Source organism: Carettochelys insculpta, chromosome 10 (genome assembly GCF_033958435.1).
Source record: "Carettochelys insculpta isolate YL-2023 chromosome 10, ASM3395843v1, whole genome shotgun sequence".
NCBI lineage: Eukaryota > Metazoa > Chordata > Testudines > Carettochelyidae > Carettochelys > Carettochelys insculpta.
The window spans coordinates 50,034,304-50,061,882 of NC_134146.1; the positions used below are offsets into that span (position 1 = coordinate 50,034,304).

General features: G+C 47.8%; 1 protein-coding gene and 1 long non-coding RNA gene across 4 annotated transcripts in view; both read left to right on the top strand.

The window, feature by feature from the left end:
* The first annotated feature begins 1,258 nt into the window (after window positions 1–1,258).
* LOC142018306 (uncharacterized) lies at window positions 1,259–5,621 on the top strand. Its single transcript, XR_012646784.1, has 3 exons — window positions 1,259–1,408; window positions 2,022–2,120; window positions 3,176–5,621. It is a non-coding gene; the product is annotated as an uncharacterized LOC142018306 (long non-coding RNA).
* Window positions 5,622–7,916: 2,295 nt separating this feature from the next.
* Window positions 7,917–27,579, top strand: part of TPRG1 (tumor protein p63 regulated 1) — a 116,690-nt gene continuing 97,027 nt past the window's right edge. The window contains exons 1-2 of one of the 3 annotated variants that reach the window (XM_075004010.1): window positions 7,917–8,017; window positions 22,433–22,554. The gene's annotated coding sequence lies outside the window, so the exon portion shown is untranslated. Of the gene's footprint in view, window positions 8,018–22,432; window positions 22,555–23,176; window positions 23,337–27,579 lie in introns of those variants that run through there. The other 2 variants (XM_075004011.1, XM_075004009.1) reach the window with 2 other exon arrangements.

The following is a 27,579-nucleotide window of genomic DNA, read 5'->3' on the forward strand; positions in this document are numbered from 1 at the left end:
CTCCAATATTCCACACCACTGCTTTGCAAGTGGGAAGACTGGCCATGAAACTGCAATGATCGAGCCAGTGATGTGAAATATGGGCCTTTGGGTTCTGAACCTAGAATCTTCTTTAGCAACTGGCCAGTGCTAATGAGTGTAATGGGCCACGCAGCGTTCGCACGTTAATCATAGCTGGAATCTTTTATGCTCCTGGTCTAATGGCGAGTATGATCCAGCAAGCCTTCTAGTGTGGTCTGCGGGAGGCCAGGACATTAGTGCTGAATCTGTCCAAAGAGCACTGCTGCAGTTCACAGCAGATATCAGAGCTGACCCAGATCCATTTATTGCTAAGAGACTGTCTGAATATTTCTGTGTAACCTAGCCCATTCCCTACTCCTTCATCAGATCTCCCAGGAGAGCAACACAAGCCCAGGGAAGAATGGTACCGAAGAGATATGGGCAACTGGCTGTGGATCCTTAGGCTTTTTTACAGCCATCATGTCTACAGGAGAGCAACTTACACTGTTGATGAATTCATCTACGCCCACCCCAGCATGGCAGAGAAGACTTACTTGCCTCCCACCTGGGAAACAGAAGCACAGAGAGACCAATAAGTTGCCCAAGTCACACAATTGGAAATTGACACGTCTCCACTGTCTTCAAATAGTGCCTTAACCTGGGTTCCCTGTAAGCTGAGCACTATGGGTGGTTTCTTAGGAGAAATTCAGGTGCTGCCCAGTTGATTAGCAGACTGCCCACAGCAAGTCGTACTTCTCCTTGTGGTGCACATGCCTTAGTGCACATAATACAATTTATTCCACCCCGGTTGGGTCCAAGTTCTCCCAGCGGCTAGCACTGTGCTGTAGCTAGTGCTCCTCACTGCCTTCTCGAAGTGGCTGGGCTTGCTTGCCCATGCTGGTAGACTGCGCTTGGACTGGACAAGGGGTGAGTCCAGCCCTGTCCCCACCCTGCCCTTTGCTTGGGAAGAAGACTGTCGTAACTGGAGCACGTGTCTGGGAGTTCATGGTTGCAGGTGCTCCTGGCTACCAGATGTGAGAGCTGTTCAGCTGCAGCGGGTCCCGTGCCAAGCCAGCTTTCAACAGCCATTTATCTTCATGCTCTGCATTGTTTCAGTTTCTCTCTAAGGTCCCAGGACATTTATGAACAAGCCCCTCCCTGCTTGGCTCTCAATGCCATGCTCTGGACTTCGTAGCTCCAGGGACAAACCATATACAAGGTACACCAAGGATTAGCCCTAGCTCTCTATGCAACCGCATGCATGGACACAACAACAGACAGCTCATGGAGCGCAGTCAACCCCGCCTTGAATCAGCTCTTATCACTCAGCAATGCAGCATTGGCTGGAGGCTGGGCCCCTAGACCAGGACTCTAGCACCATGCGTTCCAGTCCTGCCTCTGACTTTGAGTGAGTCTCTTGTTTTGTTTTATTATTGGTATTGCCCTTGGAGCTCCACTAATTGACCAGAAACCAGGGATGTTAACACTGCACTAGCACAGATGCAATCCCAGTCCTTGCCCCACAGAGCGTATGCTTTGTCTAAATTTCTCCTCTGTGCTTGTATGCTTAATTAGCAGCTGTTTGGGGCAGGGATTGAATCTCACGGTGTATGCATGGTTAACCAGTGGACCATGGATGGAAAGAATTAGAGGGAACCCTGATCCCTTTGCCCAGCAACACCCATGCCCACTGACCCATCACCCTCTGTCTGTGTCACCCAGGCACAGGTCTAGTTTTCCCAGCCCTATGGCCGGGCATGCACAGTGCTCCAGCAGGTTAGAAAATATGTGGGTGTCTTTCTTGAGAGGCCATTGTCCTTATTGCTTGTTTAGTGGCTGAGAGTCCCATCAGAAGGTTAATTAGTATCAGTCTCGGGATATTCATTAGCATTTCTGTGCAACTAGCAGGCCTGGAGTGCAGCCCTTTCTACCATGAGACACACTGTACACACTGGAAGGTTTCCTCACCTAATGTGAAAGGCCCTTACCCCAAGAATCCTGTGTTTGCCTTTCCACTATAGGGTCCCAGCAGTCCGGCTGAAAGGACGTGCCTTTTTCACAGCATCTGTGTGATCCAGTGGAATCCACCCGGCAGAGTCAGTGGAATTTGAATACTCCAGGTTTGTAAATTAAAGACTTCGGACAATGTGGAGAAGATCTTCTGAGACTGGAGGACACCAACGGGGGTACTGCTAGGGTCAGCTAGGAGTTTTGCCCTGAGATAGAGTGAGGTGGAGGAGACGTGTAGATGACCTGTGCTCCACCCAGGGTACAAGGGTTTAAAAAAGAGGATTGTAGACTGGCTTTAAGAGGATTGAACTCCCCAAGTAACTCCAGTTGCTGGTAAATCCCAGAGTGGGGCTTGCAATATTCCTTAACGTAGACACTCTTAACAGGAGGTCGGGTTGTGCAGAAGGCATTCCCTTTCCTTGGGGCCAAAGGAAATTACCCTCACTGGGTTCCTTCATATATGCAGAATAATTCCAGGCCCGCCCCCCGGGGGTAGGGGAAGGGGACAATTTATTGAGGCCCATAGGCCTGGAGGGGCCCAGCCCAGGCTGTAAATTGTGATAGGTGTGTGGAAAAGGTCCCATGTTACCAGTTTGTATTAGCCCCCCCTCCTAAAACAAATTATGCTTGCGCCTTGAGTGATTCACTTACGCAATGTCCTTCACAAGTTGCACAGTGCTGGCATTTGGTCAAAGGAGCTGGCACAGAGGTTCAGAGAAAAGACAAGAGGCTCAGGTTAGATGTAAAAATAGCAACTAAATCAGCTAAGTGTCTCTAGCCTGGGAGAAGACGTCCGCCCAAGAGGAGGGAGCTGTAGCAAGTCCGGTAGGTACACGTGACATGGATGGGTTAACTGGTAACAGAGCCTGACCTTTTTTGATGGGTGAATTCTGGTACCTATATAGACCAGCACCTCCAAAAACAGGTGGTGGCCAACACATTCCAAAGCTGATGCCAGTTTCTCTCCAAAGTCTGTTTAGATGCCTTGGGATGGAATTTCCAGAAATGCATGTGAAGCCAATGGGATTTGCTCCTAAATCAATGTGGTGCATTGGGAAATCAAATCTTTCGGAGCCTAAATATAGATGTAGGAGCCAAGCTTTGGGCTCCTTGTTTTTGAAAGCTTGGCCTGTGACGAAGTCTTTGCCTCTTTATTTTTGGACAGGTAGAGAAGCATAGTCTGAGAATAGGACTAACAGCCAGGAACATCTGAGCTCCAACAGCAGCTCTGACCCTGGTTGGGTCTGTGATACATGGAACCCCTCCAGGCCTCAGTTTTCTTAACTGTAGAATGGGCAAATAGCATTATTTACTGGACATGCCAAGTGTTGTATGATCGACAGCCATGGTGGCACCTGTATGTGCCACAGGTTCAGAAAAAGACTCCTCCCAGTGAAGCTTTCAGTTGGTGAGCCATGAGCCAGTCTTGCTGGAGACTGTTTCCTGTCAAAAGGAGTGGTTTTTTTTTTTTTTCTCCTGCCACCAGATGATGGTGGCGTGCTTGGAGCCTGCACGTTCTTTCTGTAAGTGTGAGACCATTTTTGTCAAAGGCACTGGACTTCTGCATCCCCAGTGTGCTCAACATTTGCTGAGAGCCTAGCCAAAGTGAGAGCACATAAGCCGTGTGGTCAAGAAAAGCAGGCTTAATAAATAAATAAAGAAAGAAATCCTTGTTCACATCCAGGATCCATCAGCGTGAACTTGCCTTTAAAGGTGGACCAGAATGTTTGTTAGTAAATGCACAACAGATTGAAGATCCATACGTGCTCCACACACATGTTCGGTGGATAATATATTTCAAACCAAAGCTGGGAAAAAACATTCCTCTGTGATTTTGTTGGCCTGAAAGCAGGCTGGTGCGTTTGCTTTAGGTGACCTCTCCACCCTGTTAAGCATTAGGGATCCCTGGATTCCAGAGGCCTATGGAAGATGGCAGGGTAAACAGTGAAGCCTGAAGTCACATCTTGGTATTTAAGCTTAGCCATTTGCGGGTAACAGGAAGACCTCAAGAGGGATGGCCTCTGACAATCACTAGGGCTCTGTGTCTGTAATGGAGGTCATGGACCGAGGATTTTCCCTGGCCTGCGTGATTGCTGCAGTGGCAGGGCCGGCTACTCAGGTGACTCTGATACCACCAAATCCAGGCCTGCCAATGGGGAGAGGCAAGGAGGGCAATTGTTCTGGGCCAGCAGTACAAAGAAGCCTGGGGCTCCCGGCTGCCGCCACAGCTACTGTCTCTTTGAATCACTGCTGGACTGCCACACTGGGCAAGTGATGCAGCTTTGGGGCGGGGGGGGATGTGGGAATGCCATAGTCTGGGCGGGGCTAAAGGCCAGTTATCCCAGCTCTTCCTCTTCCTCCTGAGGGCCACCTGCCTCTTCGCCCCACAGAAAACCAGCTTATAGCAAAGTTGAGCCTCACTTTGTATGCAGCAGCCTGCCTGGGCTCTAGGACTCAGAGAGTTGGAAAAGCAAGTAGATGGGCCACCGTGCTGACCCAGTCTGGCATTTCCAGCATTCCTACAGCTTAGGAGTCGCTCTGGAGTAGAGATTTGCAACCCCAGTTAAAGACTAGCACGATTTGGTTAATCTTCGAGGAACATTGAAGCGTGGCCCTTGGAGACCGACGTTTCTGTTCAGTACAAATGACATCTGGCCTAGGGCAAATCACAATTAAGACCCAGGAATTCACCATGGGTAAATGAGTTTCCAGGAATACAGCGCCAAAACCTCAGCTGGTATAAATCGACCTAATTCCAGATCTCCCGGGACTGCACAACTGGAACTGACCAGTCTGTAAATAAAAGAAAGCATGTAGTCCCCATGGTCCGAGTTCTCTTCCATCAGCACCCCAAGGAGTACAGAGCGTTCTTGCAGTGTGGTTCACCAGTTCAGGTTTTGGACCCCTGTGAATTAATGAAGTTCCTCTGTACTTTTGAGACCACAGGATGCAGATGTTTTGAGTCTGGCAAAGGCCGTGAAACTGCAGGCCAGAATTATGCTGAAAAATATCTTGTTGTTCAACAGAGCAACTCACTGCATGACAAGACTCTGATGCATAGCAAGGTCATAAGCCCTGGTTGGACGTGTAAACGTGGTATATGTTCTCCTGTTGGCCCGGTAATCCGGTAAAATGTGCACAAGATATAAATACCATTTGATAGTGCTGTTATATGGACATATGGGAACTATCATTTTTATGCAGGCCAGCTCGAGGCTTTGTGCTGCTTCTGGGCGTTTGCCTTGACTGTGTGAGAGCAAGGCTATAGTTAGGATGAATTGTGGAAAAGACCCAAATCCAAGTATTTTGTAAACATGGCAGAAAGGGAAGATCCTGACTGATGGGAAAAGGCTGTTCCAAACCGAGATGAAAGGAAGAGCAGAACTGAGGGCCAATGGAGAGACCTTGGAGTTCAGGGCACAGTCTCTCTTGTTCCCTGTGTACAAAAGAAGGTTTTTTTGGAGTCACTTGTCTGTTGCCTGCCGTGCCGTAGAGAGCAGAACTGGCCTCTCCAGCCCTTGTGAGCATGCACCAGGATGAAAGCGTGGAGGCTGCTGTTATGTCTGTGGCACGTGTACAGAGAAGTAAATTAAAAACAAATACTCTTGCTGGATGGTTGTAATGCAATGTGACTTTATTTGTTAGAACTTGGAATGATGACTTATAAACCAAAACAACAAGCAGTCCTGTGGCTCCTCAGAAACGAACACATGTATGAGGTCATGAGCTTTCATGGGTAAAACCCACTTGACCTAATCAACTCACTAAGGTGCCGAAGTGGGTCTTTGCCCACGAAAGCTTAGGATCCAAAATATCTGTTAGTCTATAAGGTGCCACAGGACTTCTTGTTGTTTTTTATAGTGCCACAGGACTTCTTGTTATTTTTAAAGTCACAGACTAACATGGCTACCTCTCTGAAACCCAAAATAGTGACAGACCAAGCAGGCTGCTCCATTAAAAAAAAAAAGACTCAATTCCCACTACTTTGCTAAAAGCTGGTTCTCTGCAGTCTGATGACACACTTTCCCATAGAGCCCTGCAAGCTGTTATAGAAAACCACTTAGAAATCAAAGGGACAGCTGACAGGTCCAATACAGATTTCAAACACACCCCAGCTATCAGCCTGCAGTATGGAACAGAAGCTAGCTTCTGGATTCCCAGCCACAGAGTACGCAGCAGAAATCGTGGGCCCATGCTGCCAGCCAAACCTGGGAGCTGCCCTGCTTGTTGCTCAGAGCAAAGCATAGGGAGAATAAGTCCCAGCATTGCACTGAGAGATGAGCACCCTTCAGTTGAAAGGAAGCCAATTTATAGCCAATGGAAGGAGGCAAAGTGAAGCCATTTTAGTTTCACAGCCATAGAGGTGGCTGGACCTGCTATCCTTGGGTATGAGCTCACCTGAGTTTTATATTCCAGACTTCACTGAGCTTCTGGGATGGGCCATAAGAACTGAGAGGAGACCCAACGGACCTATGGCTGGGGTGGTACGGGAGGGCTTCCTCAGTGTACTGGGTCACTAACTGCAAGGGAGCAGAAAATAAACCATGCAAAAATACTTGTCGTGGAGCATTCCATGCAAGGCAAACTCAGTGACTATGAATAGCCCCTTAATGCAATTAGCGAGAAGCAGCTTCTCAGTTGTCATTTATTGTGGCAAAGACAATGGACCTAGAATAGGGCTTTCAGAAGGTGGTCTCCCCTGCCTGATCATTGATGAGTGACTGACCTCTGCAGAAGAAACTGAAATATAAAGTTTCCAGGTGGAAGGAGTGTGGAGGGGACCGATCTAGGAAAGAGAACAGCTACAGCATTTGGGGAAATGGTTTAATTTTACTCAGTCATCTTGTGCTGGGAGATTAGAAGGTGTTTTCAGACCTGGGACCGAGGTGTCTGCAGATTCAGGGACCGAGCCCATGGTGCACTCTAGGTGACTGTAATAAAAAAGAGAGTCCCTGTCCAAAAGGTTAACAATGTAAGTACAAGTTGAGAAGAAACGGGAAGGGGAGCAGGGGGGCAACACACAATGGCAGGGAGCACAAGTGAACAGCCAGCCAGTATTCAGTGTCTGAGTAGGATAAAAATGTCTGAGGAGGAAGAGTATGATAAGCAGCGGGCACAGCACACCAGCTGCTGAGCCACCATCAGGAGTGGTGCGTGATCCATTACCTGCATTGCAGAGCCCTGGCCAAAAGGACCCTGGAAGCCTACTTCTGTGTGACTACTTGTTCTCTACCATGCCCAGCAAGGATCATTTTCCTTTTACATCAGCGAGCTGGAAAATCTCCCGGGATCAAGCTTTTGGAAAGAGCACGTCTTGCAGCCTCCAGGATTTGAGCACCGAGACAAGAAGGGTTTGATCTCCTTCGCCGTGTTAGCACATTCCCCAGGGCGCTCGCCAGCCTAGAGACTGTAGCATACTTTCTATTCCTTTTTACACATCACAGCCCTTTGCAAGGTCAGCCTGACACGCAGTGGAGGGAAGAAACCGCCACCTCTTCCTGTCTAAATGAGCTGGGGAAACAACCTCTCCCTGAAGAGCAAAGCTGTTCTAAAATAAGACAAACACAACACCTAGGGTAATAGTCCTGGAAAATACTCTGCAGGCAGCTGTCTGCTGGGACGCTTTGGGCAGCCATGTATTTATTGCCTCTAAGCAGCAATCAGAAATATGAGCCACTGTGACATTTCTGGGATGCTGCGGAGGGACAAGAAGCCCCTGGAAAGGGAACAGTCACTCCTGAATTAGTGGGTAGTTCCCAAAGTGTGTTCACTTCTGCCCTCATTTTTAGGAGGAGTGAAACCTGCCGGACTGACAGCCCTGGAGGCTAACGGCCTCTTGTCAAAGAGACCAGACAGTGGCACTGCAAGTGTCCCCTACCATCCCTGGCCAAGCACCCCGTCTCTCAGCTTGCAGCAGAGACTTCTGAGGGAGATCCAACTCCATCCCAGGTCTGCATGTGCTACCTGAGCTGAGACCATCAGCAGCGAATGGCTAGAGAGAACTCTGGTACGGACTTTGTTGTTTAATATTGGCTCCTTACTAGGAACTGGGTTGGGACAACCTTTCCATTTCCCTGAGCAGTCAATCTGATGGCAATGACTTCCAGTAGCTGCCGTATGGAAGCAGACCCTTACTTAGAGCAGGAAGCCTTCCTAACCCACTGCTGTTCCTCAGAGCCATTAGTCTTGCAGGGCTTACAGTTTCACAGGCTTTGCAGCAGAGGAAGCATGGAATGCTGTATCCTGTCCTGTAGTAGCAGCTCTGTGGAGCAGATAAAAGCCCTCTCCTGCTACTGGTGCATGAAGTTACTCAGTTAACCTGAAGTGAGAGCCATCTAGGCTTTGTTGCTGGGTTAAATCCCAGCTAGTGACTCCTGCTGGTGGGTGTTACATGGAAAATGAAGTGCAATCCAGTCATCCCTGAATGAGGCCATCCTGGTCTTCTGATATGCAGGACTTTCTCATGAATGCAGGTGTTACCATCATCTAGGACAAAGAGCATCTGTTAGCTAATTGCTATGCGACTGAGAAAAAGCCAACGGTTTAGGGCTGAAAATACATACTCCCCATGCGTGCTGCATGTTTTCCTCGGACGGACCCTGCTGCCTGCCTTGCACTCTTTTGGCTCACAAGCTTACGAAGAATTTGGAGCACAGAAGAGTCACTTCAAGCGGGGGAACATCATCCAAGTGGCCCTCTTTATGTTCCCTTTGCTCCCTGGAGGCCTGGTTGGTCCTGTGAAAAGGCCTGCTGTGTGTTTCCTGTTTTCAGTAGCTGTTGCCTGTTTGCGCTGATGGTTGGCATGGCTCACCCATGCCTTGACGCAGTGGACTCTGTTTGCAGGTGTACAGGGATCAGACTGCATCCAATAACACGTGTCCATCTCAACACCCTCTCAGGTCACTTGGAGTCTTTCCCTGAAGACTTTGGTTGCCACCCAGCTGGTTTTCTCCCAGACAGTCCACATTGCAGCTGGTGCATCTGGGTGCCATTTGACAAGCCTAGATGTCTGGGGTTTATTTTCATCTGTAGCAACCCCCAGCACAAGGAAGTGGGCAGCACGATAGCAGCTGCCACTGATTCGGAGGTCAGGCTGTTTGTGTGGCTCATGGTGAGACAGAGCTCTCAGAGGCAGGGTCTGGGGAGAAGAGGCAGAGACGTGGGCAGGGCATAGGGGATGAGGCCTCCAGGGGAGAGGTGGAACTTCAGGGAAGGAGACAGGGCAGGGGGTGGGGCTTTGAGGGTCCAGGTGGCAGCTATTGCAGCTGTGAAATTAATGCCAGAGGATTGACTGGCCCTCTGATAAAGGGAGGTGCAGGTCAGACCTACCCATGGAACAAATCCCGGGGGAGAAGGGATCTGGAGCTGCCCTGTGGGGTGGCTCTGCTCAGCATCAAATTCTCAGCAAGGCTGGGGAAAGCCCCTGCCAGCCCTGTATGTCCTGGGCAGTGAGGCATCTCCAGGCTTGTTCTGCCTTCCTGCTGTGCTCCATGGGAAGCGGCTGCTGCTGCTGCTGCTGCTGCTGCTCACAATGACCTCCACGCCCACGTGCCCACTGGAACAGGTGAGTTTGGCAGCATTCATGTCCACTGGCTTTTCAGCTGATGCCTGCCGGGAGCACGTTCCATGGTGAGTCTTCCCCCACCACCATCCTTCTGCCTTGATGTGCCCTCACAACATGCAGAGCCAGAGCCTTTCTGGACCAGAGTGGCAGCTGCTGCCTCTGGTGTGCGCGCCTGCAGGCTGTCTTTTCCCTGAGCAGGGGCCTGGCGTGCAGCCTGGCTGATGCCATCCACCTTTCTCTGGGCTCAGGGTTCTCTGTACTTCCTTCCCAGCTGCGCTGTCTGCTGAAGAGATAGGCTTTTGGCTCTTCACCAGACACGGTTCTCAGTAGAAACCTCCGCTGAACATTCCTCTGGAAAAGTGGCTGGGAAAGGACACACTTTTCCTCACTCTCCTTGAAGCTAAAGGTCAACTCAAGGGTGACTTAGCTCTGTTCCCATCCCCGTTTGACTGGTGTCATGCCACCAACCTGCACCCTTCAGAGCAGAGGCCATCTTTTTGTCCAGTGTTTTGCAGCAGCTCATACGCTGAGGCTTGGGTCTTTAGTTACTACCACCAACCAAGTAAGACCAGAAGGTTAATGGAGCTACTTCCTAGTTATATCAGGGTCAGGACAAGCAGAACCAGACCCATCCAGGCTGACTCAGACCTAAGCTGATCAGGTTCCCAAGTGAATAACAACAATACCTACCTCTCGTATGGGTATTTTTAAAGGGGATCCCATGCAGACGTGTGGCTTTGTTTTCAGCAACCCCTGCACCTGCAAAGAACTTTCACACTCTCTGAGGAAGGCACAGACCAGCCAGGAGCATAACGTATCTGTAACTTACTGCCACATGAGATTGCTGAGACCCGGAGTTCAACAGGATGGGAAAAAAAGGAGGGCGCTAAACTCTCCTGCATCAGTGCGTAAATAAACCTCTAGCTGCCAAGGATGAAGAAAAAAAGCTCTGGGTTTGGTACTGATGCCTCCTTCCCCCATCACCGGATTCCCTCACCACCTCACAATGCGCACAATCCTGCTGGGAGGTAGGGCCATTCTATTATCTCTGTGAAACAGCTGAGGTACAGCCCAGGGACACCAAGGTCTGGAGCAGGGATCAGCAACCCCTGGCACAGGTGAGCCAAGAGCGGCACGCGAGCCAATTTTCTTCAGCACTTGAGGCAGGAGCTCAGCCCCACCCATCCTGCCCCCAGGCTGCTGGGAGCTTACTCAAAGCCAGTCTCCTGTGGGTTAACAAAAGACGAGATAATGCCGCCAACCACCACCGACACGGTAAAGCTCGGCGTCTTCGTTTATTTATTACAGAAGCTGTTGTCAGTAGGACTAGTAGACTTTAAAAAGTATCACTGGCACTTGGACTGTACATAGAGGTCAAAAGGGGAAATTCTGGCACTCCGCCTCAGAAAGGTTGCTGACCTCTGGGTGACAGCCTCAGAATATGTAGGTGCTTAACTCCTTTGGCTGAGAATTTGGCCCAGCTTCTCCATGGTACTTAGAAGCCCGAGTGACATGGCTGAAGTCCCACAGGAAGGTTGTGGTATACCACAGAACTGAGCCAGGAGCTCCTGAGTCTCACGCTAGCTCAGTAATCACAGGACTATCCTTCTTTGCTTCCAATAGGCAGCTTATCACTGCCCATAATAGAGTTTCTCGTCCTTTCCTGTGTGGCAACAGATTCTGGAAAGTGTAACCTCCTCCCCCTGTCTCAGCTCTGCCATTGGGTCAGCATCACCTCACCTGACCCTTGCAAGTGGCCATGAATTTTTGAAAAGGCCCCTATTTTATTCTGCCAGTGCTGCTACTTCTGCCCCCTCCCTGGGAGCTGCCCCAGAGCTGCGCTTTGCTGCTCTCTGGGAAATAAAGTAGGCCAGGGTGTCACATAAGGCAGTGTTAATACACAGCCAGGCAAGCGGAGGGAGGGAAAAAAAGCCTACCCTGCCAGAATGGAGATGATGAATAACCAGCTGTGTGGGATAAACAGATAAGGGAGAGAATTTATCAGGGAGCAAACTGGAAAACAGAATTGCTGGGTGAACTGAAGCATCAGGGGAAGTGCTCAATGCCTGCTAGAGAATGCCAGCCAATGCGGCAAGGGAGTTCTGGTTCCCCATTTATCTGTAGGCTGAGCATGAGCCATGCATTTCCACTGCAGTTTCCAGCCTGGTCAGAGTGCCGTCTCCCAGCACAGGTCAGGGACAGCCCTCTTCCTTGCAATTGCCTTTAAGATCTCTTTTGCAGACAACACTTTCACCAGTGGACCCATGTAATCAGTTGCAGAAAGCATCTGACATTAGTGGGAAATTAATAGTCTGTGACCCAAAATCCTGGGTTGCAAATCATGTTTTTTTGCCCCCACTTTTTATGGCATTAGTCACCTCCTCACTCATACAAAATTGATATATATATATATATATATATATATATATAAAAAGAGCATCTTTCTAATTCCATGCCCTGTTGTAGTCATTCAGCTTTGACTCAAGCTGCTTTAGGATGGATTTAAGTCAGAAAACATCTCTCTCTGGATCAGGAGTTCAAATACCCCGATGGTGAAGGAGGATGTTCAGATCTGGGGATTTGGTTTGGCCCATTATGGGCATGGGGGCCAGTTGAAAAATGTGGCTCAAGATTAGAATCTCTAGCTCCTGCTGGTGTTGAGAGGAGCCTGGGGCTTTATTAAAACTCTGTCTTAAAAGGGAGAGGGAAATCACGTCTTACTAATCTGTTAGAGTTCTTTGGAGGGGTTAACAAACGTGCAGACAGGGGAGAGCCGGTGGATATAGTATACTTAGATTTCCAGAAAGCCTTTGACAAGGTACCTCATCAAAAGCTCTGATGTAAATTAAGTTCTCAGGGGATAAGCGGGAAGGGCCTTTCCTGGACTGAGAACTGGTTAAAAGACAGGAAACAAAGGGTAGGCAAAACTGGTAAATTTTCCGAATGGAGAGGGGTAACTAGCGGTGTCCCCCAAGGCTCAGTGCTAGGACCAATCCTGTTCAATTTATTCATAAATGGCCTGGAGAAGGGGGTGAGCAGTGAGGTGGCAAAGTTTGCAGATGACACTAAACTGTTCAAGATAATCAAGACAAAGACAGACTGTGAAGACCTTCAAAAAGATCTCATCAACCTGAATGATTAGGCAACAAAATGGCAAATGAAATTTAATGTGGATAAGTGCAAGGTAATGCACATTGGAAAAAATGACCCCAACGATACTTACAATATGATGGGGGCTAATTTAATTGTAACTAATCAGGAAAGAGATCTTGGAGTTGTCCTGGATAGGTCCTTGAAAACATCCACACAGTGTGCAGAGGCAGTCAAAAAGGCAAATAGGATGTTAGATATTATTTAAAGAGGGATAGGAAATAAGACAAGGAGTATCTTACTGCCCCTATATAAATCTTTGGTACGCTCACATCTTGAACACTGTGTACAGATGTGGTCTCCTCACCTAAAGAAAGATATCCTAGCACTGGAAAAGGTTCAGAAAAGGGCAACTAAAATGATTAGGGTCTTGGAACAGGTCCTGTATGTGGAGAGGCTAAAAAGATTGGGACTTTTCAGTTTAGAAAAGAGGAGACTGAGGGGGGACATGATAGAGGTATATAAAATTATGACAGGTGTGGAGAGGGTGAATAAGGAGAAGTTATTTACTTGTGCCCATAATACAAGAACTAGAGGATACCAAATGAAATTAATGGGTAGCAGGTTTAAAACTAATAAAAGAAAGGTCTTCTTCACTCAGAGCATAGTTAACCTGTGGAACTCCTTGCCAGAAGAGACTGTGAAGTCTAGGACTGTAACAGAATTTAAGAAAGAGCTAGATAAATTCATGGAGGTTAGGTCTATAAAAGGCTATTAGCCAAGGGTAGGAATGGTGTCCCTGGCCTCTGATTGTCAAAGGCTGGAGATGGATGGCAGGAGACAAATAGCTTGATCATTGACTTCAGTCCACCCCCTCTGGGACACTTGGCACTGGCCGCTGTCAGCAGACAGGCTACTGGGCTGGATGGACCTTTGGTCTGACCCAGTATGGTCATTCCTATGTTTTTATGCTATGCTCATTTTGTGCTGATTTGGCCTCAGTTGGAGTACTGTGTCTAGTTCTGGGCCCCGCATTTTAGGAAAGATGTGGGCAAATTGAAGAGGGTCCAGAGAAGAGCAACAAAAATGATTAGTGGTCTAGAGAACATGACTTATGAAAGAAGACTAAAAGAACTGGGTTTATTTAGTTTGGAAAAGAGAAGGCTGAGAGGGGACATGATAGCAGCTTTCAAGTACCTAAAGGGGTGTTACAAAGAGGAGGGAGAAAAAATTATTCTCCTTAGCCTCTGATGACAGGACAAGAAAGTTTGGGCTTAAATTGCAGCAAGGGACCTGTAGGCTGGACATTAGGAAAAAATTCCTAACTGTCAGGGTGGTTGAGTACTGGAATAAATAGCCTAAGATTGTTGTAGAATCTCCATCATTGGAGATATTTCAGAGCAGTTCAGATAAATATCTAACAGGGATGATACAGATGGTGCTTGGTCCTAGGTGAGGACAGGGGACTGGACTGGATGACCTCCTGAAGGTCCATCCAGTTTTAGCATTCTATGATTTGACATCTGTGCCTGAAGAGAGAATTCTGGGAACCTGTATTCTTGCTGCATTTCAGTAGTACCTGTACTGACCATGCAAGTTGATTTCACCGGTTGGTTTGACACGGTGCTGCTGAACTTGATCTGGCTCAAATTACAAGACCCCGAGCTCTGAGGAGCACTAAGAGTCGGGTGGGGTGCAGGTTTACTTGAGTGCTTTATCAGGTTCACAGAGTTCCTGCCCTAGAAATTGAGGGGGATGCTGGATGAAGCTGAAGACCCCATCACTAGAACTGACAGGCAGGAGGCTCACATTCTCCCTGTGCAGAAATTTCAGAGCTGAGTCCTAGATCACCTCAGATGTGCTGTTCACAGAAAACAGCTCTTCTCAGGAGAACAGCCTCTGTGTCCTGCTCAAAGCTTTCGCTGTCCAACACCCAGAACTTAGCTCCCAAGGTGCGGCTCACAGGGGTTTGGGTAACCACCACAGTTCAAATATTATTAGGCTCAGCAAACTAAAGTCCTGTCACTTTTTCACTCGCTCCATGCTGCTGGTCTGGCCAACGCCCATGAGTTGAGATTAAAAAGACGGAGACATTTCAGGTGAGAAAAGGGGGTGAGATCTGATAGGGGTTGATAAGATCATGCCTGGTGTGGAAAAAGTAAATAAGGAAAAGTTATTTACTTGTTCCTGTAACACAATAACTAAGGGTTGGCAAATGGAATTAATGGATCGCAAGTTTCAAACAAACAGAAGGAAGTATTTCTTTGCACAACACACAGTCAACCTGCTGAACTCCTCTCCAGAGGATGGTGTGAAGACCAGACTTTAACCTGGCTCAAAAAAGATCTAGATAAATTCAGAAAGGTTAGGTCCATCCATGCCTATTTGCCAGGATGGGCAGGGATGGTGTCGCTTGCCTCTGTCAGAACTTTAGAATAGGTGACAAAGGAGGGATCACTTAATGGTTCCCTGATCTGTTCATTCCCTCTGGGGCACCTGACACTAGCCATTGTCGGAAGACAGAACACTGGGCTAGATGGAGCTTTGAGCTGACCCTGTATGGCCATTCTTATGTCCTTATGCTTCTCAGGGCAGCAACTTGAAGAACAATACCCAGCAGGATTCACTCCAGCCTGTGTGCTACCATCCTCAGCCTTCCTTGCTTGAGCTGCCTAGGCAGGTCCCTGCAAAATTGGTGGGTGGTGGGGCAGCTGTGCCTAATAAACCGCTGATACTGAAGTCATGTGTGAGCCACCATTCTCACCTTCCCTATCTGGCCAGTTCGGTTCTCCTTAGGTATTAGATATGTTGGGAAGCAGGAGAACAAAACTTGGAGTCTTCTGGCTTGTGTTTGTGAGGATAGATTTAAAATGATACAGCCTGGAAAGAGCAGGATAACAAACGACCTAAGTCTCAAGTCAGGCACGTGCTTAGCCACCTGCTGATATCCACAGACATGGGATACCATGTTGGGGCCATTTTGATAGTCTTGCATGACCTCTTGCATTACCCAGGCCAGAGGCCTTTGCCCAGTGAAGCCGGCACTGAGACAGCTGTGGTCTGGCTGGAGGGTATCGTTCAAAACAATATTCAGTATCAGACTAGACACCATGTGATGGCAACTCCCCCACAAGCTAGACCGATGGTTAATTTCCAAGCCTGTTAAAAAGGAGAATCTTTTAACCTGCTGCCTTCCTCAGCTGCTAATACATTGCACGTCTAAAAGGGCTTTGAGCCCAGGAGCCAAAGTGCTTTGTAGACGTTAGTGGTTTTTCATGACCAGAGGTGAAAGTAAAGGGGTGAGCCCCAGTGCGCAGCTCCAGCAAGAGCTGACTAAGTTGAGGCAAAAGCCAGCAGGAAGCTACTGAGCTTCAAGCAGGAGGTAGGGCTTGATGACCTCCTGAGGATCTTTCCAACCATATGACTCTATGAGTCTATTTAAAGAGCTGGCAGGGACCCGGGTTGCAGTAGGACAGTACCTGTGACAAATGGTAAGTTACTGTCCACCCCTGCTCATGATGCCTCTAGGGAGACTAACCAGTGAGCAGGAATAGCCTCACTATACAGCGAGGGGAGCCTGAGATGCAGAGGGGGCCAAGGTCATGGTAAGGATCAGCACTAGAGCTGCAATTCCTGTCTCTTATTCCCATGCACTAAGCACTTGCCAACAGTCCCCGCAGACAAAATGGCACAGTTTGTCCTTCAGATACTTGCCTGATTTATGAGAAGCAACGAGCGCCAGTACATGGTGCTCACCTGTGGGAACACAAGCACTTGTTACTTCTCTCATCCATTCAGTCCGAGCTCAAAAAACAATTTGTCGAAGCACCGGGGACTCGCACATAACATTGAAATGCAGGGGCTCGGCTCGGCGGGGGCTCTCTGAAATTGTGTTGCGTGCAAGGAGACTCTGCCACCTTCTTTCTCAAGTTTTATAGCAGTCAGGATCTATTAATCCTCCTGCAGATCTCTGCCTTGAAAACAGGGCATGGGAGGTGAGCAACAGCACCTCCAGATGCCCTTCAGAATTTGCAGCTGGCCCAATATCAAAGTACACTCCATGGTCAGATTGCAACTGCCAGCTGAACGATACTTTTGGTCCTAAATTCACACTGTCCCTGATGATTCCAAGGCTATCAATCAGCTCATGACATTCAAAAGGACTCACTCGGGATACGCATATATTTAGAAGAGTTTCTCCCTTGTGTGACTCTTTGGATTCTTAAAATCAGAGGATGCAAAAACATATACCCAGTGGCACGTTTACTGTCTCATCATTTTCTCAGACGGTTCCACAAAGATCCAGTGTCCAGCATCACCCAGGATGTATTTCCAGCTCAGCCCTCTTCCCCAAATAGATTTGTTTAAAATGCCCCAAGCATTTTTTAAAATTAATACTGTTTTGTAAGAGCCGACACACTCCATTTGTTGACTGAGTTCAAAATATTTACCCATTTCAAAATTTTGCAAATCTATAATGAGTTGAACTAGCTCCTGAATGCAAATACATCCCAAGTTTGGGGCACTCAGATTCTGGAATGGAATGTTGTGGGTTCTGTCCTACTACCCAATAGTTACTTACTCCGATCTCATTGGCACTTCAGATGGAGTGTAGTCAAAGTGGCACAAGAGTTGTAAGGGGCTTGCTATACTGATTAAAGGCCTTTGCCTGAAGTGGCAAAGTACGCTAGCTTTGTCTTATGAAGAAGAGATGACCCATAAACTATAGTTTCAGTGATGGAGGATCCCTTGAAGATTGATGGAGCCAGACCCAGGCAGGGTAGGGCTGAATGCACATCATGGCCCAGTGTGAATTGCAAACAGTTGGCATGTATGGTCCAGTACAGTAGGTGTCATAGATTGTAAGGCCTGAAGGGATCAGTAAGTTCAACTAGCCTCATCTCCTTCATACATAGAGCAGAGACTGTCATCTATTCATCTAGTCCATACACTTCACTTAAACGCTTGTACTCTGAGTGGTGCATAGGTCATTTACGAGTCTCCTCCACTTTGTTCTGTCTCCGGACAAAACTTCTAGCTGACCCCAGGAGTGCCCCCATTGTTGTCCTTCAATCCCAGTAGATCTCCACATTGTCCAAGGTCTTCCTCTTCTGCGTTTTTCTTGAGGGTTCCATGTGAGAGTTTGAAGGACTACGCTGGATGATGGTTTTCTGAGAGTGTGGCCCAGCCATCCCCACTTTCTTCTCTTGATTTGAATGTCAAGTGGTTCTTGTCCTGCTTTGTTCCAAAGCTCCTCATTTGTGACCAAGTCTTTCCATTTGATCCAAAGAATGTACCTCAGGCATCTGTTTATGAATGTCTGTAGCTTGTGATTTGAAGACTTTTTAGTTCACCTGGTCTCACATCCGTACAAGAGCACACTCTTCACATTTGTATTGATGATCTGCAGTTTTGTCTTCACACATATTATTTCTGATCTTCATATGGGATAAAGAGTCTTGAATGCATCTGTTGCTTTCCTATTCTGGGTTTCATATCCTTGTCTGTTCCTCTGTCTCTGCCCATAATAGTCCCCAAGCAGGTGACTAGTCCATTAGCCTGTGGTTAAACAAGCAGCTGCTGTAAATGGACACCCAGCCTTGAAGGGATGGAGGACTCCGTTTGTGCCAGCTCATTATGAGAGCCCTGGTACCCCAGCTCCTGAGTTATTCAATGCTGTGTACGAGTAGATGACATGAATGTAGTGTCCTTCACTCAATGATCCATCTCTGTACACAGGCCAATGACTGTTCTGTAGTCATAGATTTTATGTCCAGAACCCACATGGGCCCTTTGCCTTCAATTATTGGGCAATGCAGTTGGTGCAGGTGGCAGCCCCACAAAACACATCAGAACAGGAAGCAAGAGATCTAAAGATACCCATCCGTAGCCATGGAGGAGCTCAGTGATTACGCACTTGTAATCTCAGCAGGACACTGGGGATAATACTCCTACTCCTGCCAAAAAGCGTCTGGGGCTTTTTAACCCCCATAGGTCATTAGGGCTTCAGGTTTATGTCACACCAAAAAGACAGCTTCTCTCCCGGCGAGCCCAACTGCTCTATGAAATTTCAGTTTTTCTGTATGCTTTCTACTTGCAAGGCCCTCTACCTGCCACCCACCCTGAGTGGGCAGCGTATTTGAAATTGCGGTGCCCAGAATGTTTCAGGTTATCTATTGCTGTATGTCTAACACTGAGCTGAGTCACAGCCTCGTGGTGAGATTGCTGAATGACATGTTTGTAGTTAGGATGGATTCATGGAAGAACCCCAGAGGAAACAGCCAGGAACACACACTGTGCAATATCCCCTCCAGAGAAAAGCTCCTGTTTCTTTTCCTCTTCCTATGGTACTGCTTGTCCTGGGTGTGCTAAAAGATATCTGGCACAGAATACACAAATTAATGGAGTATTTTTTGAAGCAAGGGAAGATGATGAATTCTAATACAAACTTTATCTTTTTGTCTACCTTGGGGTTTTCTTCACCATCTGTTGCTATAGTATTTAGGGGTTTGGTTTGCCTAATTAGCTTAGCATTTCAAGAAGAACAGGGATTGATAGTTGGAGTTCTTGTATAGCAGCACAGATTGTGGCCTGCGACATACCACCTTAAGCTTCATTTCTGGAAACCAACACATTTTACATAGGTCAATGCCCTTTTCTTTCCTTCATTGCCGCCTGGCTTCCTCTAGCTCACTGATACTTCACTGCTTTAATACAACCTAAGCCTGAGAATAAAGAAATAGAGCCTGACCCAAAGCCTTCCAAGGTCAATGGAAAAATTCCAGTGAGTTTTGGATCAGGTTCTAAGAGTCTGCAACATACAGGAGGTTCAAACCAAGACCTGTCATAAGTTTCATTTGAAAGGAACAAGATGACTAAGTGGAAGCTGAACTTAAATGATTTGCCTACTTATTGAGTTTCCCAGATCCAGGCTGGAATGGATGCTTCCAAGTCACTCACATGGAAGTTACTTTATCACTTTGCCCAGTTTAATTCTCATGGTCTTTCTAGGCTCCGTTTGCCCAAGGGAGACATAAGCTGGATTTCCCAACAGTGATGTCTATTAGGCCATGGAATAATCTCCTTAAGAGAGCCTGATTGGATGAGTCATTTTAAGCTGGATTGGACATTGGCAAATGTACAGCACTGTACACTCCAGGGACATCAGTTTCCAGGCACTGGACTAATAGGAAAACAGCTCTGACCCATCATGCTGTGATCTTTGGTAAATCACATGGTTTCTCTGTGATTTCATTTCTCCATCTGTACAACAGGACTAGAAAGGCTCACCCCTTTGGAAAGTGCTCTGAGATCTCCTGCTGCCCTCAGACCAACTCTTCCAAACCTAGGTATCCAAAAGAAGACAGGTACATTTTACTGAGACACCTACAGAATGGCCTAACTGCCAAAGATGCTGAGCATGTGCTGTTTTGCACCTTGGAAAATTAGGCAACTTATTTAGGGGTCTAATTCTTGATTTAGGCACCTAACTTCAAGGGCTTGAATTTGAAAAGTAGCCATTGGCATTTGGAACGTGTGTTTGTGCGTGTGTGTGTGGGGGGGGGGGTTTGCAATCAGCCATTATCAGTGGGGGTCCACATCTGGGAGAACTCTCTGTGATTTCATCTTGTGTGGTAGAGTCAGCCTCACTCCTGGGCTCCAGACCCCTTTCTCTGCTCAGCATCCTGCAGGTAGCCCAAGCCGCATGTGCTCTCACCGCAGTTTGCCCCAACATCCCTGGGCTGAAAGGGCTAAGGGAAGGCGCTGCCACACCATGGTCACCTGGGGAGAGGAGAGTCCTAAAATCTCCTTGCAGGAACTCTTCACCTCCCCTGCTGTCTTTGATGCCACTGAAGTTCTTTCTCTGCTCTCTAACTTATTCTCCCCTTCTCTGTTCTCAGCGTTCAAACCTCTTAATCTCTTCTTCTCCCTGTTCTCAGAAGGGCAGGCCTTTTCACAGTCCTATGGCAACCTCAGGTGGGCTCAGCTGGATCTAAATAGAACAACAAGAAGTCTTGTGGCACCTTATAGACTAACAGATAAGGTACCACAAGACTTCTTGTTGTTCTCAAAGCTACAGACTAACTCGGCTACTTCTTTGATACTGGATCTAAATGATTTATAGCAGCCCCGCCTTGGCTGCTTTCCCAGATCAGCTGTTCCTCGCTGCCCTGAGATATCCCTCTGTTCCTTTGCCAGGTGTTGCCCCTTGCTCCCTGAGCTAGCCTTCTGGCCTGGCTCCATCACATTTGTTGGTAGGATTTCCCTGTTTAGAAGATGTTGGTTGGCACAGCACCTTGGAATCAGCTGTTCCATTTCATTATACTTCCTGGTTGACATTACAGTACAATGAAAATGGTGACTGATAGATTTGTCTAAAATGCTGCTTTATAACACAACCCCATAGAGTAGAAGGACATTTACATCTTGGGTCTTGGGGTACCTACACCTTTGGAAGAGCCCAGCCACATCTCTTCTTGAATGGGGCTCATCCCGCTTCACAGCTGCTGAAAACACCAGGGCTCATAACTCAGCATATGCTAAGTTCCCTTGGAAAATGAGGCCAGTACTGATGGCACTATTATTGTCCCCACTAAAAGAGGGATTTCCTAAAAGATCTACCCCAACTCTGCAGCCCAAGAGCAAGCCACCCTGTTCCATGGACCAAACATCCTTGAAGTATTCAGTGTTTGAAACATAAGTTGAGGTGCAGCATCAGGAATTAGAACCCCTCTTGTCTTATGCGAAGGTCAAGACACGAGACTCTGCCATGAGAGTGGCTTATTCTGGTGCCTCCATTTGGTCCTGGCAGGGATGTGGACCACACGAGGGAGCTGCATCTCTTGAGATTCTCCAGATTCAAGATGTTCGGATAGTTCAAAGGACCATGCAAGTTTTGGGCTGCTTCACTTTACACCAGACTGCTCATGTTTTTGTTCACATGCCAGACCAGACCTAACTGGTTAGTGTGGTCCTCTTCCACCCCCTTCTGATGTGGCATGCTGAACGGAGAAGGTATCTCAAGGAAAGCGGGTCTGATTTCAGGTTGGGGTGTATCTCCTCAGTATAATAAAAAGTCTTGTGGCACCTTATAGACTAACAGATATTTTGGAGCATAAGCTTTCGTAGGCAAAGACCCGCTTCATCAGATGCATGGGGGGGGGGGGTTGTTTCAGAGGGGTATTTAAAGAGTGGGGTCCCAGTAAGAGGGAGGGCCAGAGCTGACAAGGTCTATTCAGCAAGGTGGAAATAGCCCAGTATCAACAGCACTTATCAAAAGAGGACAAAACACGTCAGATCAGACAGGGGGATGTGAGCCATTGTCAGCATCTAATGGGACACTGAGATTCAGGACTAGTGGCTGTAAACAAACATTATGGGACTGTGGGAAACTTCACCACACCCATGGTAAGTGGACATCCATTTAACTAAAATTATTCTGGATTATGGATGTTGCCGGAACAGAAAGTGTCAGACTAGAGAGGTTCAATGAGTATGTGAGCCGAAAAAGGAATGTGGTTGAATCTGAGAGTCTGGCCAGACCTCCTGGTTGGAAGTCACTGTGTGAAGCCAATTGAGATGTTGTGGGACATGGAAAAATCTCAATACAGTCTTAAGATAATATTTAAATAAAGATCCTAGCCTGGTGCTAATCATGTGTGAAAAATGCTAATCAGCTGCTCTATGGCAGATGCATAAACAACCCTTCTGGACCTGTGTGAAGTCAATACAAACAGCATTCCTCTTCCAGCTTTTAACTTTTTGCAGGGCTGTAGCTGAGAGAGAGTGATGCCAAGCCAAGCTGATTTTGCCAAACTCATGCAGCAGAAACGAATGAACAAATAACTGGCCGCATATTCCCTGAAACAAAGAGCACTTGTCATCTCCAGGTAAGAGCATCTGTAAATAACTGCTGCGCCTAGGCCGGTGTTGCTTTTAAGCATGTGAGAATGTGAAATGGGGGAACAGGGAGTGACTGAGGGCAAAGTGACAGAACCAAATGTAAGAAGTATTTAGGCCATGATTCACCGTCAGGGACAGCTCTCTCTCTCTCTCTCTCTCTCTCTCTCAAGGCAGGGCATAACTACTGGAGAAGTACAAGGTTTCTTTTACAGAAGGTTCTAGGGTTTCTTCTGTAAGTAAAACAGAAATCTGTTTGATGTTCAGAAAATCATTTCCCAGGAATGCCACCAGGGTCCTACCTCAGGTGTTGCCAAGTCAGGAATAGATGGGAGTTCTACAGCAGGGTGGGGAATCTTTTCGCTGTCTGGGCCACTGACCCACATAAAAAAAAAAATCAACTGTGGGCCACACACAGCTGTGCAGGAGTTGTGGAGGTTTCAGGCTTCCCTCGCCGTCGGGTGAACCAGCACTCATGGCTCCAGGCCTGCAGAGGGGTGTGTGTGTGTATGGAGGCTCCAGGTGGGGCCAGAAATGAGTGGGTTAGGGTGTGGGAGGGGGCTCTGGGCTGGGGCAGTGGGGTGGCTGCATCTGTGGTCCCCCCACTTGTAGGTTGTTTCTGGTGCTTGTGTGTGAGTATTCTAAATGGAGGTGTCATACACCACCTATGTCTTCCACCTAAGAAGATGAGGGAAATCAGCAATTTGCGCCTCTGTGGACGGTCCTGACAGGAGGTCTGAAAGTCAGCCCTGGCTGGGAAGAATGATGACAGGTGAGAGAAGCCATCCTGAGCAGAGTCTTTTAAACTTTTAGAGGAACTTTGATTTTTGTATAACCTTCCTAATATTATTCCTTTTACCTGACATCACTTACCCTCTGCTTTATGATGATTAACTGTATTTTGCTTTACTACAAACCAACTCAGTGATGTGTGAAGGGAAGGGTGTACAGTCATACCCCGAGATACACCCTTTCGGGTTATGAGAATTCAGGTTTACGAGGAGTTTGATTTAGAACCCCTACCTTGTCTTATGAGGCATTTCCTTGCATTTACAAGGACCGATTTCAACTTTGTGCGCCTCAGCAGGATGCGGACGCCCTGCAGCAGGAGAAAGGCTGTGCCTCCAGGCAACGGCTGCCCGCAGCTGCATCCTGCCTGGTGCGTCTCTCCACAGTGCCCAGCGGCTGTTCCCCAGAGGCCCTGGCCCAGATTTTACCTGTGACTGGTCTGGGTCTCTGCCTTGGCTCTGCAGCAGCGGCGCGCCCCAGCCCAGCTGGCGGCCATGGGCTCCCAGGTGCTCCCACAAGACGTGGCTGCTGGGCGCACAGCCCATCCCAGCTCCGCCCCTGCTGCTCACTCCCCGGGTGGCTAGGGGGCCACCGCTGCCCGCCCTGCGCAGCTGTGCCTCAGGCGCTGCTTGCCGCCTGTGGGCATTCCTTTGCATTTAGTGCCTGGGCTGCTGCTGGCGGGGCCTCTCCGCTGTGCAGCCCCACACGAGTGAGGCATCGTCCCTTGCCATCTGGGAGCCCTCCTGTGCCTGCCTAGCTCCCTGCGCGGCCAGCCCCTCACACCGGCCTCTCCCCGCTTAACCTAAGCTGCGCTCAGGCCGGGCTGCCTTCCCGTGCCTCCCCGTGCCCTGCGGTGCTCTGCCTGCCCCCTAGCACCAGCCCTGCTTCTGCAGCCATGGGCAGCTGCCCAGCTTTGTTACCCCCTCCCAGGCACTCTTTGATTTCTGTTCCCCTGTCTCTGCAGGTAAACAGCCATATTGTAGAGTCATTAATGAAGGGAAAATGCCTTGTTAGGTTGTGTTACGATAACTCATGTTAACTATTGAAGTAATTGTGTTAATTTTAATGGGATTTGGTGTTGTTTTAGCACAAATGGGTGTAAATTTTGGGGATCAGGAATGCATAAAATTTTTTCCCCTTGAAGTTAACGGTAATTACATTTTCGATTTACAAGAATTTGCCCTAAGAGGAGTTTTTCAGGAATGAATTTCCCTCATGAGGTGGGGGAAGACTGTATCTACCCCAGTTAAATTAACGAACTATGATGTGACTTTATCTTTTTACAGGAGAAATGAACAGTATGATTTCACTCAACAGTTCGGGGAGGGCTGGACATTTCAGGGCATGCTGTTTGGGGAAATTTGGGATGAAGAGTGAGAATTGAGATTTCTGACGTCTGCATGTGTCCATTTATTCTTTGGTGAAGGTTTTGCCCAGGCTGTCCAATGTACATAGTGGCAGGGCATTGCTGGCACATAATGACATATATAATGTTGCTGGAAGTGCACAAGATGTGCCTTTGATCTTGTAATTAACATGGTTAGGTCTAGTGATGGTAACCCCAGAATAAATATGTGGACAAAGTTGGTAACAGGGTTTGTTGCAAGGAAAACTTCCAGGATTAGCCTACTGTGGTGCAGCCCATGATTGCTGTAAGAATGTTTCTTAGGTTAGGAGGTTGTCTATAGGAGAAGACTGGCCTGTCACCTAGGGCCTTCTGGAGTGCAGCATTGCATTGCATGGTTTCAGTTGGGGGCTATAGGTGATGACAAGAGGTGTTCTGTTATTGATCTTCTGGGGTCTATCTTGAAGTAGCTGGTTTCTGGGTGTTTGTCTGGTCCTGTCAATCTGTTTTTTTACTTCTTCCGTTGGGTAATTGAGTTTTATAAATGCTTGGTAGAGGTCTTGACGTTTTCAGTCTCTGTCAGTAGGATCGGAGTGGATGCAATTGTATCTAAGGGCTTGACTGTAAACGGTGGATCATGTGGTGTGAGCTGGATGGGAGCTGGGGGCATGTACGTAAGTGTAGGAGTCAGTGGGTTTCCAGTAGAGAGCGGTGTCAATGTGGCCATCAGTGATTTGTACTGTGGTATTCAGCAAATGTATTTCTCGTGTAGAATAGTCAAGGCTGAGATGGATACAGAGCAGACATCAGGAATCTCAATAGACATAAGCCTGTCACTGAACACTTTAATGGAGTGGGTCATTCTGTTACAGACTTGGGAATTTGTGTCCTAGATTACAGCAAGAAATTTGTGAATTGGAATTCGTATTCAAATTCGACACATTAACACGTGGTATGAGCAGAGACAGCAATTACCTCATGCTTTACAAGGACTGCTTCCCTTCCTTTGATGCTTGTAATTATCCCAGGCAGGACACTTAACATCCCCCACCTCTTCCACTCTTCCTTCAATCCTATGTACTTGATTTGTCAGTTTTCATTGCAATTTTTTTGGTCCTCTGTACTTACAAATGTCAGTCTGTATTGGAAATGAGATAGATCTGATAAAGTGGGTCTGTCACACAACAGCTCATCACCAAATAAATCATTTTGTTAGTCTTTAAAGTGCTACATTTCTGCTTGATTCCACAGAAGCTGAGTTCCAGGTTGTCGGCCCTGCTGTATGTCGCAGATATTAATGGTGGTGGCTGTGGTTGGCAGCACTTTTCATATTTGTGCTCTTGATGTTGATGCCTGTGCTCGGTGGCTGCGTGGAAGGGATAGGATGTGTTTCAGAATTATTTGTGACCCCAGTATTTTTTTAAAGCCAGCGTGTGCAGGTATCAGCCAGCCTATGGCATCTAGTAACTCCGGGGGTGGTACTTCTGCTACTTTTGTGACTGGCCCTCTAGCCTTCCTCTTCCAAATTCCATCAGGCTGGTCGTATTTCAAGCATCCTTTGCCTTGTCTATTTACACTACATGTTCCTGGGGCAGGGACTGATTCTAAATATGTATCTGTCACACAGGTGGCTTGGGATTCTGTAAGGGGGTGAGATGCCAGAGCCTGCCTGCAGGATCAGTCTCTTGCAGATTTCAGGCTTTTGCAAAGGCATTAAGGAAAGCAGCTTGCAACCTCTCCACTTAAAGTAGGACAGGACGTTTATACCAAAGCTCCATGCAGGCCAGGGTCCCCTACCCCCATCTTGGCTTACAACCACAGGAGAGTTTTTAGCCTGAAGTTCTGCTGTTGATCACCTGTTCATGCTACCATTGTCTTTTATAGTCCTGCTGGTCTTTCTCCTTGTCTTCCAACTCTTTTATTCCTAATTCAATTTCCAGATGCTGCAGCTCCACAGAGGAGATGCTGCTGAGTGGATTCTAGTAGCCGTCAGGTTTGCTGGTCCACCCTGGAACCGGCTGCCCCCCTCGGGAGGGTGAGGGGTTTACTGGGTACCCCTTCTGGAGTGCTCCAGGGTGACTCCCATTCTGCACTGCTGTGAATCAGTCCCTCGGGGCTCTCCTTCATACCCAGGGCACCCATCTATAAACTTGTCAGTCAGCTGCCCTGCACTATGCAGGTCCTTTGGCTTCGGGTCCATCAGCCACAGTCTCAGGTCAGGGGGTCAGAGTTCACGCAGTTGCTCCAGCACCATCAGATCAACCAGTTCCTCTCTGCTCTGGCCCACGTCCCTGTCTGCTTGTGGGCACGTTGCCCCATCTGCAGGAACAGTTCCTGGTAGATCTCCCCAGGACTGTCTGTGAACTCTGGAACTTTTTCCAGGATGCTTTGGGGGTCAGCCCACACTTGTACAGACAGGCTATAGTGCTAAACTACTTCCCTTTTCCTATCCCTGGGCTGGGATGCTTTAGCTGGGGTTGATCCTGCTTTGGGCAGGGGGCTGGACTTGATGACCTTTTGAGGTCCCTTCCAGCCCTGGGATTCTATGATTCTATCCCTATTCTGACAGTTCCTGTGGGCCCTCACAGCAGGCTGGTGAGTCTTCCCCTGGAGCGGATCTATTAATGGAAAAGTGAAACGCCTTCCAGCTTGCCAGACCTATTAGCATAACGTTGAACCTGTAAAAGAGTCGTTAAGTGGTAATGAAGTCATTTAATAGACATGTGCCAATCCGGAAGTATATACTGTCAGTTTCCAAACTTACTGACAAAAAAGGCTGTGCATTACGGTAACAGATTAAAATTTGTTTTAAATATTTCATTAGTTTGTTGCTGAAGATTATGAAGATCACATTTCTAAAACATCCTTGCATACATTTTTA